General features: G+C 41.8%; 1 protein-coding gene across 2 annotated transcripts in view; it reads right to left on the bottom strand.

The window, feature by feature from the left end:
- The window catches only part of MID2 (midline 2), a 79,273-nt gene that overhangs the window by 66,670 nt on the left and 959 nt on the right, over positions 1-11,644 (bottom strand). The gene's annotated exons all lie outside the window — the stretch shown is intronic.

The raw sequence follows: 11,644 nt of genomic DNA on the forward strand, positions 1-11,644 counted from the left end.
ATGCATCTTTTCATACTTCCTAAAATATAACAAAATGCAAATCAAGATCTAGGTATAAATTAGCAAGGTGGGGAGGCAGAAATTTTCAGACCTGTTAACCTTTATTTTAGTACGTGCATCAGAGTAAAATAAGTCACCTAATGAATAAGAAACTAATCTCTTGGTCAATCTATCTCTTCTTTCACAGACATTTCTGAGCTGAACATAGAGATACTTATTGCCATGGGTCTTCCATTAATTAAAATCAACACCCATAAATATTCTAAGCTAGGCTTAACTAAGTAAAAATAGAAAATTTATCTTATCAACTGTAAATGTTAATCTTATTCACATGAAAGAGAAAGGCATCTTTTGCTTTTGAGTAGCTTTTGTTCATCATCTCACTATCATTGGAGAACCTCATCAGGGCTTGAAAATTTGCTTCTGCCATTGATATTTGCTCAGATTTTGTCATCTATCAGTGATATCTGCATAGCCCTCTCACAGGATACTTAACTATTGAGTACAATTATACCTTGTGCATAAGTACAATAGATGTATCCCAAAAAGGTGTTTTTAAATCAAACCTTTTAAGTGCATTGAACTAACCAGCTATTTAATGGAAACTATAGGAAACTGAGCCGTAAAAGTGAAAAATCTTTTTGTAAAACAGTCACTCTCGGTTCGTTTGATAAGTTCAGATGTTTGTATAACCACTTTTTTAAAGATGAGACTTGTGGTATTCTTATTTTACAATTTACAAGTGCTTGAAAATTGTTGGCTAGTATTTTGTAGCTTATAACATCTATCAGCATTCACCTATAGAGATGAAAAAGTGAAACAATTAAAATGCACATATATCATAGAATCTTAGAATTGGAAGAGACTTTCGAGATGACAGATGCCAACTTCCACTCAAGGCAGGAATATTACCTTTCATAGCTTCACCTGCTATCCCTCAGACGCTCAAATTCAACATGTCCATAAATGAACTTGTTATTCTCCCCTCCTCCCAAAAAACAAAACATTTGCTCCTCTTCCAATTTTCCCTATCTGGTGGATAACATCATCCAAGTCTAGAAACCTAGGAGTTCTTTCATTTACATGTTTATCACCTCAGTCGTGGCTTCTAGAACATTCTGTTTTATTTCATTTACACATCTGTGTCTCCAGCTATCTCTCCCTGCTCCTTGAAGGGCATCAGCTATTTCATATTTTTATTCACAGTGCAGTGCCTCACACATACTAGGTATTCACTAACTGTTAAATGAAGGACCCCTTAAACTAGAAGTTAGAAGAAGGGACCTAGGATTTACTGAGCACCTCCTGTATTCTGAGTACTATGTTAAGCAATTTACACACATTATTTCATTAAATTCTATCAGGAAGCCTATAAGGAAGGTACTACTACTATACCCATATTATAGTTAGGAAATTGGGGTTCAGCACTGTTAAGTAAATCAACCTGGAACGTACACACCCAGAGCGCTGGGTCAGTCTAATGCCAATGCCTGTGCTCTTTCCCCTACACCTTTATTTCAATCATCTCACCTCCTTCACTGAAGTTTATCTTGACTATTTACAAGAGGGTTTCTAAACAGCATGTTTCCGCTTCTATTTTGGTCTCTGTGTCCCTGAGCTTTCTCTGAATCTGCCTCTCATTCTGAGTCCCTTCCAGAATCATATCTTTTTCTTCTAGGCCCATCTCCACCTCACACTGCATTTCTACTGCTATCTCGTCCAGAAATGCATGTCTGCATTCCTCAATGTCTGTGTTAGAAGCTACCTGGGAGAACAGAGTGAGACCTCCCGCCAAAATGACAGTTGGTCAGGAGCATTGCTGAAAGACGTCTATGTGTTGAAACCTCTAAAAAAACAGAGTACCACAACCCTTCTAAGTCTTAGCAGGGTGCCGTATAAACCCTTCTGTACAGAGGAAAAGCTCTCCAAATTTCCCTGGAATGCTAAAAATTGTTCCCTACTAAGTGTGACACTTGAACCTTACTACGAAATTAAACTTGGGAAAGCATGCTATTGGTCAGCATTGCCTTGGAGAGGGTCAAAATAGGACTTTTAACCAGGAATTTCTGAACTTCCTTGAACTGTTTCAAGAATGTTGTGTATATGTCATATATGCATTTTCATGGAGAGAGGACTGTCCATAGCTTTCAAAACATTCTCAAAAGAGTCCAAGATGGAAAAAAAGTCAAACTCTAATGCTCTAAAATAGCCTATCTTAACTGATTTCAGCTCTATAAAGGCTAATGTAAGATGGCTACAGTCTGTTGCTTATGGTAGGTAACTTTTTTTTTAAAGATTTTATTTTTTTTCCTTTTTCCCCTCAAAGCCCCCCAGGTACATAGCTGTATTATATTCTTCGTTGTGGGTCCTTCTAGTTGTGGCATGTGGGACGCTGCCTCAGCGTGGTTTGATGAGCAGTGCCATGTCCGCGTCCAGGATTCGAACCAATGAAACACTGGGCCGCCTGCAGCGGAGTGTGCAAACCCAACCACTCGGCCACGGGGCCAGCCCCTATGGTAGGTAACTTTTTTATACTGTTTCTATTCTGTTCTATTTTATCATCATGTAGTAACTGCTTTAGCCAATTTTAGGAAACTGAATATTTTTTCAACTTCTTCAAACATCTGTTCATCTCATGTCTCATTTATGAGGCCACCTTGTTCCAATCACACCTTATATTTCAGCATCCTTTCAATTATCTCCCATTTGCCCTACCTCCCTGATTATCTAAGGACCTTTCTCCTTAAAATTTTAATGTGAATTTGCTATATGCCAGGCACTAAATAATACCCTTTACATGCATTGTCTCATTTAATTTTCACAACAACCTTCTAAATGGTAGGTACCATTATTACCCCCCCCAATAAAAGGTAACTTGTCCAGGGTCACATATGTTTGCAAGCAGCAAAGGTAAGATTTAAACCCAGAATAAAACCAGGAGTCCAGAAATAAACTCATATACTCATATATTTATGGCTAATTGACTTTTGGCAAGGATTCCAAGACCATTCAATGTGGAAAGAATAATCTTCTCAACAAATGGTGCTAGGACAACTGGATATCCCTATGCAAAAGGATGAAGTTAGAGCCCTACCCCATACCATATATAAAAATTAACTCAAAATGGACCAATAACCTAAATGTAAATGTGGAAACTATAAAGTCTTAGAAGGAAACACAGGTGTATGTTTGGAAACTTAGGTTAGGCAATGGTTTCTTAGATGACACCAAACGCACAAGCAAATAAAAAAAATAGATAAATTGGGCTTCATCAATATTTAAAACTTCTGTGCTGCAAATGATACCATCAAGAAAGTGAAAAGACAGCTCACAGAATGGAATAAAATATTTGCAAGGCATTTATGTGATATGGGTCTCGCATCTAGAAATATACAAAACTCTTACAAATCAACAATAAAAAGACAGAAAAAAAACAATTAAAAGCGGGAAAAGGAGGGGCTGGCCTGGTTGCACAGTGGTTAGGTTCGCATGCTCTGCTTCGGCAGCGTGGTGGGGTTAACGGGTATGGATCCCAGGCACGGACCTATGCACCGCTCATCAAGCAATGCTGTGGCAGTGTCCCACATACAAAATAGAGGAAGACTAGCAACAGATGTTAGCTCAGGGCCAATATTTATTACCAAAAAAAAAAAGGGCAAAAGATTTGAGTAGACATTTCTGCAGAGAAGATATACAAATAAGTGATTACTAAGCATATAAAAAGATAATACTTAACATCATTAGCCATTAGGGAAATGCAAATCAAAACCTCATTGAGATACGACTTCATACTCACCAGGATGGCTACAATACTACTTCACATCCACTAGGATGACTATAATTTTTAAAAAATAGCAAATTCCAGCCAAGATGTGGAGAAATTGGAACCCTCATACTTTGCTGGTGGGAATGTAAAATGATGCAGCTGCTTTAGGAAATAGTCTGGCAGTTCCTTAAATGGTTCAATGTAGAGTTATCATGTGATCAAGAAGAACTGAAGATGTGCTCACTCAAAAACTTGTTCACAAATGTTCACAGCAGCATTATTCATAATAGCCAAATGGTGGAAACAACCCAAACGTCCATCAACTGATGAAGGGATAAACAAATGTGGTATATCCATACAATGGAATGTTATTCATTGAGAAAAAGGAATGAAGTACTGATACATCCTACAACATGAATGAGCTCTGAAAACATTATAAGTGAAAGAAGCCAGTCACAAAACGCTAAAAATTATATGATTCTCTTTATACGAAATCCATAAGAATAGAAAGTAGACGGGTGGCTGCCAAGGGCTGGGGGAAGGGAGGGATGAGGAGTGACTGCTAATGGGAATGGGGTTTCTTTTGGGGATGACGAAAATGTTCAGGAATTAGATAGTGGCGATGGTTGCACAACTTTGTGAATATACTAAAAACCACTGAATTGTACACTTTAAAATGGTGAATTTTACGATATGTGAACTATATCTCAATTAAAAAAAAACCCAGGTCTGACTCCAAAGTGTGAACAGTTAATCACTATACTATACTGCCAACTGTACCTATGGAGTATTTCTAAACTCGATTGTATCGCTTACTCCTTTCAATTGTTTTTCTAAGTCAGTGATTCTCTGTCTAGGTTTTGCAATACTCTGGGAGATCTCTAATGAGTAATGGGTGTCAGAAAATTCTCAGCTCCTAATTTTTATTCATTTAAAAAATATAATACTCTTAAAAAATATTTGACTCCTCTATCACAAAATACGTTTAGGAAGTACAGGGGGAAGTTGTGTGACAAAAGAAAAACAAGAATGGCAGAGTGTTGCAACTTCAGAAAGTTTGTGAATCACTAGTCTATGCAGAATTAGAGAGTGTGCTAAGGATAAAGAAAGAATGTGAACCTGATAGAGTGCAACTCAATGACATGTAATCATGAAGCTTTTGCCAGAAAACACCATGGTTTGTCTTAAAAATGCATTGATGAAATGTCTGGGAGGACAGACCAATGGCCATATTAAGAAACAAATGCCCACATCCATATACACTGACTTGCTCCCTTCCATTTAGTTACCACCATGTAGTCAAATATGTATGCTTATGTATTTGCTCTTGCTCTATTACAAAACTGTTGCTGTATAGCTTATCTTCATCCTGCATCCCCGCTTCTGGCTGAGACGCCTGAGAAAAGAAGTCGATGAGAATAAACTATAAGGTCTCATAAGGCTCTGTGAGTAAGTAGAAATACAAAAGAGGAGTTTCAATGCGGGTGATTAAGATAAAAATAATACATTGTACACTTACAAAATGAAAGACTGATCTCAGCATCACCCTCCAAATCCAGCATTCAGTTAACTCTGATCAGAGAGAGAAGCCGTGATCTGCACTTAGCAGAATTCTATTATTTCTAATGTTATTTGAACATAATTAAATGCCCACTTATTTCAACAGTTTATATTCCATCTAATTTTCATCTTCCAGGTCTGCAGAGCATGGTTCTCAGCTCTCACTACCTCCTGAGGTGCCACGGTCTCTCCTTCACAGAAAAATCATGAGTATGAAACGAAGCCTGACCTCTGGGCTGTAGAATGAGGACTGAGCTGAGTTGCAGGTTTTGTTTAAAAAACAGATTAATATAAAATAAACATTCTTCAGGATATTAACATTAATGTCCTGTGAGCTCTTCCTTAAAACACTAGAAACTATCTCCCTGCCTCGGGAGATGAGAGAATGAGTCCTTAACTGTAAAATGTCATTCAAGTTGAACTAGAATCACCAGATGATCTCTTTAAGATGCTTCCCAGCTCTGACATCCTATTATTACAGAGCTCTTGCTATCTGTTACCACATAGGAAAGACACCTTGGATTATTGAAAATTACCTCCTCAAAACACAAATCTTATTTATTAGAGTGACTAGAAAGGCTGACAAGCGATGGGCATCACCATGAAAGGAAATGGAAATAAACAAAATGCATTACTTTCCCTTGGCTAAGCTAAGGTGCTGAAGGACAGTGGCTGGTTTTGCCTGTTGTACCTCAAGGAAGATATAATGGGTGTTCTAGAGGACAACTAAAGGGAACAGGAGTCCCATGGGAGTATAAATAATGAGAACACCTTTTGGAACTGAAAAGGAAGACAACAAATCCTAGAATACTATTAGTAGGAAAGGACCCCCTTGAAGCTGAAAAAAGATCATTTGGGAACATAAAAGGCAACCAATGTACAGGATTTTCACCCTAAAAGGATAAAGACTGAAAACAGAAACTCAGAAAAAAGAGGCCAGCTGGTCAGTAAGCATAATTAATAATAACAGTCATCTTACATTTGTGTGCCATTTTATACTTTTCCAATGGTTCCAGAGCCATTATCTCATTTGATCCTCATAATAGAGCCTGGTTGTAGTCCTACTTCCAAACTGAATTACCTGAGTGATCCTACGTAAGACATTTAACCCACTCGGGCCACAGCCTTCTCATCTGTCGAATGAAAAATACGTGCCCGACCCATCTCACAGGTTCTTGTGAGGACCAAATAAGGATAAAATAAAATTATTAACTTGCTTTATATAGATGAGAATACAGATAGTCTCATAATACATTCACAGATGACAGATACGCAGCAAGTTATTAAGGAAATGTTTGCAATGTTTGGAAATTCATCCCAAACACATAGTTGACATAATGCAGGACAACCACACTCCCTCACACGTTCTCTGGAGGACCATGGGTCCGATTGTGGTATTTCTTTCTTTTTTTTTTTTTTTTTTTTTGTAAAGATTGGCACCTGAGCTAGCAATTGTTGCCAATCTTCCTTTTCTTCTTCTTTTTCTTCTTCTCTCCAAAGCCCTCCCAGGCCCAGTACGTAATTGTATATTTCAGTTGTGAGTGCCTCTAGTTGTGCCATGTGGGACGCCACCTCAGCGTGGCCTGATAAGTGGTGCCATGTCCGCGCCCAGGATCCGAACCGGGAAAACCCTGGGCTGCCGAAGTGGAGGGTGCGAACTTAACCACTCGGCCACAGGGCTGGCCCTTGATTGTGGTATTTCTTATGCTCATGTCTCCTCTGTTGGACTGGACTTCCCCCAAGGGAAAAACTGTCTCTCTTCTTTTCTCTTAAGCTTTTATCATGCACAGAGAGAGCTCAGGACTGGAGGTTGATTACTGACTGACAGAGAGTGCCAGAGTCAGTTCCTGTCTAATAGGTTATTAAAGCCTACTTAATATTTTATACTATGTGGATTTAATGATATTTTCTGTACAAAAATTAGCTCCTAAATCCAACCCTTGGCTATTTTATAAAAGACAGTCATTATAAACATTAAAAAGAATATCACAATAGCAGAACTGAAAGTCCTAAAGCTGCTACAAATGCAAAAGATTAATCTAAGTAACCAAGAACTGGGTTTGCCAAGGTAACCCATGATAACTGACAGTAATCCTAACTACAATTCATAACCCCTTTATCTTAATGCAGATTACAATGGCAGCTGCAAGGCTGGGCAACAACTGGAGAACAAACTTCATTTACCTACTGATACCAGTACAGATTTCCATCTATTCTCGGACTGCTTTTCCCAACCTCTGTTACCCAATGAAATATTTGTAAATTTTTAAATGTTCAGTGACACACCTGGATGGGCAGTCATCTCTACTTCTACAGAATAAAATTGGCAATATATGTATGTAGGGCATGCTGTTGAATGTCAGGCTGAGAGGACCCCAAGTTCAGGTCAGAAACAAGGGACAGAGAACAGAAGCCTATTTGAAATCAAGCTTCTACTCCCCTGGGAACCACAATGATCCTAGCAACACTGAACAAAAGGCTATAGACAAAGCAGTCGAGGATTCTGGACCATAAACCATTTTTCTATCTCTGGGCTTTATACATTCAGACACGTCACTGTCCCGCATTAGCATTGTCTACCATGCCCATACATTATGCTCCTAACTGGGCAAACTGAAAATACTGGGATTTTCTGTTGCAGGAGGTTTTTAGATTATATAATGAGTTTGTTATCAGATCATTTGGTCTCTATAAGAGGAAGATTCAGAGACTGGGGACACTGTTCATCAACCAGAGGAGTCTGACCTGCAGGAAAAAGGCTGAGACAAAGCCAAGGTCAGGCAGTCAGAGCTCTGCAGGGAGATAAGAACCCAAGTAGGACAAGTCTGACTAAGGATACTTTCCTAACCCACTTAGGCTGAACCAACACCCTAGTGTGCATTCAGGTGAACCCCACAAGGAGAAGGGAGTGGTGGGATGTTGGCACATTACTCAAAATCCCTCCACCACCCAGACTTTCGCCATCTAGTAGTCTTAGCAGCTTATAGGATTTCTAAGGGAAATGTAGGAGCTGGGAGATTAACTACTGAAAAGATTGTGCCTGCCTATGGTGATGGAAACAGGCAAGATGGAAAAAAAGAAACAATGGGAAGACCTCCAGTACCCATGGAAGACTCTTAGCAGAGTTTCAGTTCATGAAAATGGGGAGAGAAACATATACTGATCCTTGGAAGAGAGGGGAAGTAAGAAGTGGACTAGCAGTCTGCACAGAGGGATAAGTGGAGTTGGAATTTCTTGTCTCAGCACCACTCAACTGGTCTTCTCAAGTGTTAACACCCAACACACTGGTTGAGAGACACTTTTCTAGTCTCTTCTCTACAGTGCTCAGTGACCAACACAATGATTTTGAGAGAACTGAAATACAGACATTAGTGCAACACCACCTTGCTACCAAAATTTCATTCGTCAAAAAAGTGAACAATTGTGAACTCTCCTGAACTGTCATATATCCAGTATCAACATGTTACACTTCATATTTTGATGACGCAATGCTCTAAGTCAAGACACCCAGCTTAATTAAGGAGGTGCTTCGCAAATACAGTGCCTCGTTTTCCTTTTTGCACAGAAGAGAGGACAAAAGCTTAATGCTAAATGGAAATGGAGCACCCCCTGGCCTCCACTAGCAGCTGAATCCCATGGCTTAACAGCGAGGGAGTTACCAAGATCCATAAGGACTGAACGACAGACAAACATGAAGCCAAGCAGGTACCTCCGAGAAGAGCCATTAAAGACACATTCCGTGCCTCAGCCCTGTCTTCACTTCCCTTTTAGGGCTCTGTGTCCCTTAGGAAAGAGAGGATCTGAGCGCTAAGGGATAGAGTGAAAAGAGGACATTCTCTCCTCTTCACCAAGCCAATGAGGTTTACTGAGTGGTAAAGACATGGTCCTTTTGCAGTTTCCTTCTCAACTGTCATGGTGTCAGCAGATTTTATGGGAGGAGAGATGAGGGAATGGACAGGCTCACTACCCAGAGCAATTTTTGGATGCAATTATGAGACTCCACTGGCACTGCTCTAGGAGCTGCAAGTTGGAGCAAGTTGCCCTGCACTTAGAGGAGGGATTAACTAAACCAATTTCATCTAAATCAATTTGCACTGTTCAGATGATATGTTCATGAAGCAACCAACTCACTGATTTTCGGCAGTACTTCCCGGGGGGTGGCTTTGCAAGGTACAACATGCTAGATGAGAAGTCTAGTAGTCATGAAAGGGAGGGAAACAATTGCCCCTTCATGTCCCTAGCCTCTACCCCAGCCCCACACAGCCCCTCCCCGTTCTAATCCTGGAGCGGCAAGGAAGGAGATAGGCCTCAAACAATCAGGAGGCCAAAATACTGGACCAAAACTGAGGCCTCAGCCCAGTCAGCAGAGGACTCTGCACATTGTAGGCGCTTAAGAAATATTGTTGACTCACTGCTGCTAGATGCTAATCATGCTTATACAGCCATGCCTAAAATTACTTATGCCACTTTTCAGTAGAAATTAACGAACTGCCCCCGTATAGGCTAAAATTGGGTGAGGTTATGTTTTCAAATGAGTCTGACTCAGATTATTAGGTTGGAGCACATTAGATATGATTCAAGCCTCAACTTAAAATAATCACCATTATTCTGTGTGCCTAGTTTTATGTATGTTTTCATTCAGTTCTACATGCTTTAGGGGAAAGTAAAACAGACTTAGGACCTAAGTACAATGATAGATTTGGCTCCCAGGAGGGCTAATAATGGCAAGTCAGGGTTTCCAGTAAACTAGGGTTCCTACTTACACTCAATCTATTATCCCAATAAAAGGTAAATGAAGTACTTTCTTTCAAAAGTATAATGCTGAGGGTTTATAGTACCCTTTCATCTTCAAAGGACCAAGCCAAGACTCACAATAGCCAGTACACAATATTACGCCTTTTACTCAAGCACATCAACTATGAAAGAAAGGTCATAGGAATGTCCTAAGGCCATAAAGCCAATGCAACATCACATTTGGGACGAACTCTGATCTTCTTGGCTCCTAGACCTGTATTTTAATCACATAAATCAAGTTGTGAGGAACAATGAGGAAAAATCTAATTCACATTATATATCTGTATTAAGTCAATTGATTGGGCAGAAATATATAAAAAGAGCAAAGACTGCCCCCTCCCCGCAGGGCAGTGATGAGTGCAGAGGGATGAAAGGGGGGATGTGAGGGTTAGGGGTAACCAGCTGGGGCAGAACAAGAAGTAGGGGAGGGAATCTCCTGATTGAGTGTTCCCCTTCTATTGGAACACTGCCCGAGAACTGATTAGAGTACTGGGAGGGAACAGAATGGGGTTAAAGGCAGCCTTTATGACCCAGCTTGAGAATGAGAGGAATCACCCCACACACAGTACTTGTCTATTTACACAGTCTCTAATATATTCCTTTATAAGGGCTCCTCCTCAGAGACACACACCATCACTATCCCCCCACCCCACACTCCGAAATCCTCACAAAGGCAAATTGGATGAGAAGCAAGAGGCTGCGTGGCTGGGAGTTCACAGGTTGATGGGGGCAGTCTGGAAGATGGGGGGCTTCTGGGTGGGCAGGTAGGTGTGTGACCATGTAGGAAGAAGGGGAGTGAGCGTGAAGACGGGTAGGGGAGTGTGGAAGAGAGAAAGTGAAGAACCCAACGACCCCAGGATCCCAATTTCCTGCTCTAAAAAGCGCCTCCAAGAAATAACGTGCTGCACACGAAGTGTTAAGTAACCTAAACCTTATCGTCACCAAAAATGTTTCTGTAAATCTACTCTGCCGTTATTTACTTAATTCTTAGGAGCCAGGAATGGAAAAACCCCACCTCTCCCCGGCTCGGTCGCAGTCTGTCCTGTGGACAAATGTAAGTTTTCCCGCTGCCCCACTGCGCTGGTTTCACAGCTAGGCCAGAAATAAGGAGCCACCCAGACGGAGATTCGCGGATCGCTCCCCCGGCAGAAAAGGGATTAAGTTTCGCCCGGCCTCCCCGCCGGCAGGGTGGCCACAGCATCTCCGGCTGCTGCCACAGCCACCGCCACCGCCGGGCGGACGGCCTGCCGAGGGGCGCCGCCCGGGCCAAGGAGGCTCCCGGCCGCGGGAGCGTGGGAAGGCGGCGGGGTCCTTTCCCAGACTCGCGCCCCGGCACCAGGGGAGCCGCGGGACCGCCCGCGCCCGCCGGGCCGGCTCCGCGGGAGGCCTCGGCCGCCCCCGCCCCGCACCCCGGAGCGCGAACTCCGTCCCAGGAGGGCAGCGACGGGAGCCCGGCCCCAAGGGCGCCACGGGAGCCGGGGCCCGGCCGGAGCCCCGCCGCCGCCGCCGCCGCCGCCGCCACCT

The sequence above is a fragment of the Equus quagga genome, chromosome 10, assembly GCF_021613505.1.
Source record: "Equus quagga isolate Etosha38 chromosome 10, UCLA_HA_Equagga_1.0, whole genome shotgun sequence".
NCBI classification, from domain to species: domain Eukaryota; kingdom Metazoa; phylum Chordata; class Mammalia; order Perissodactyla; family Equidae; genus Equus; species Equus quagga.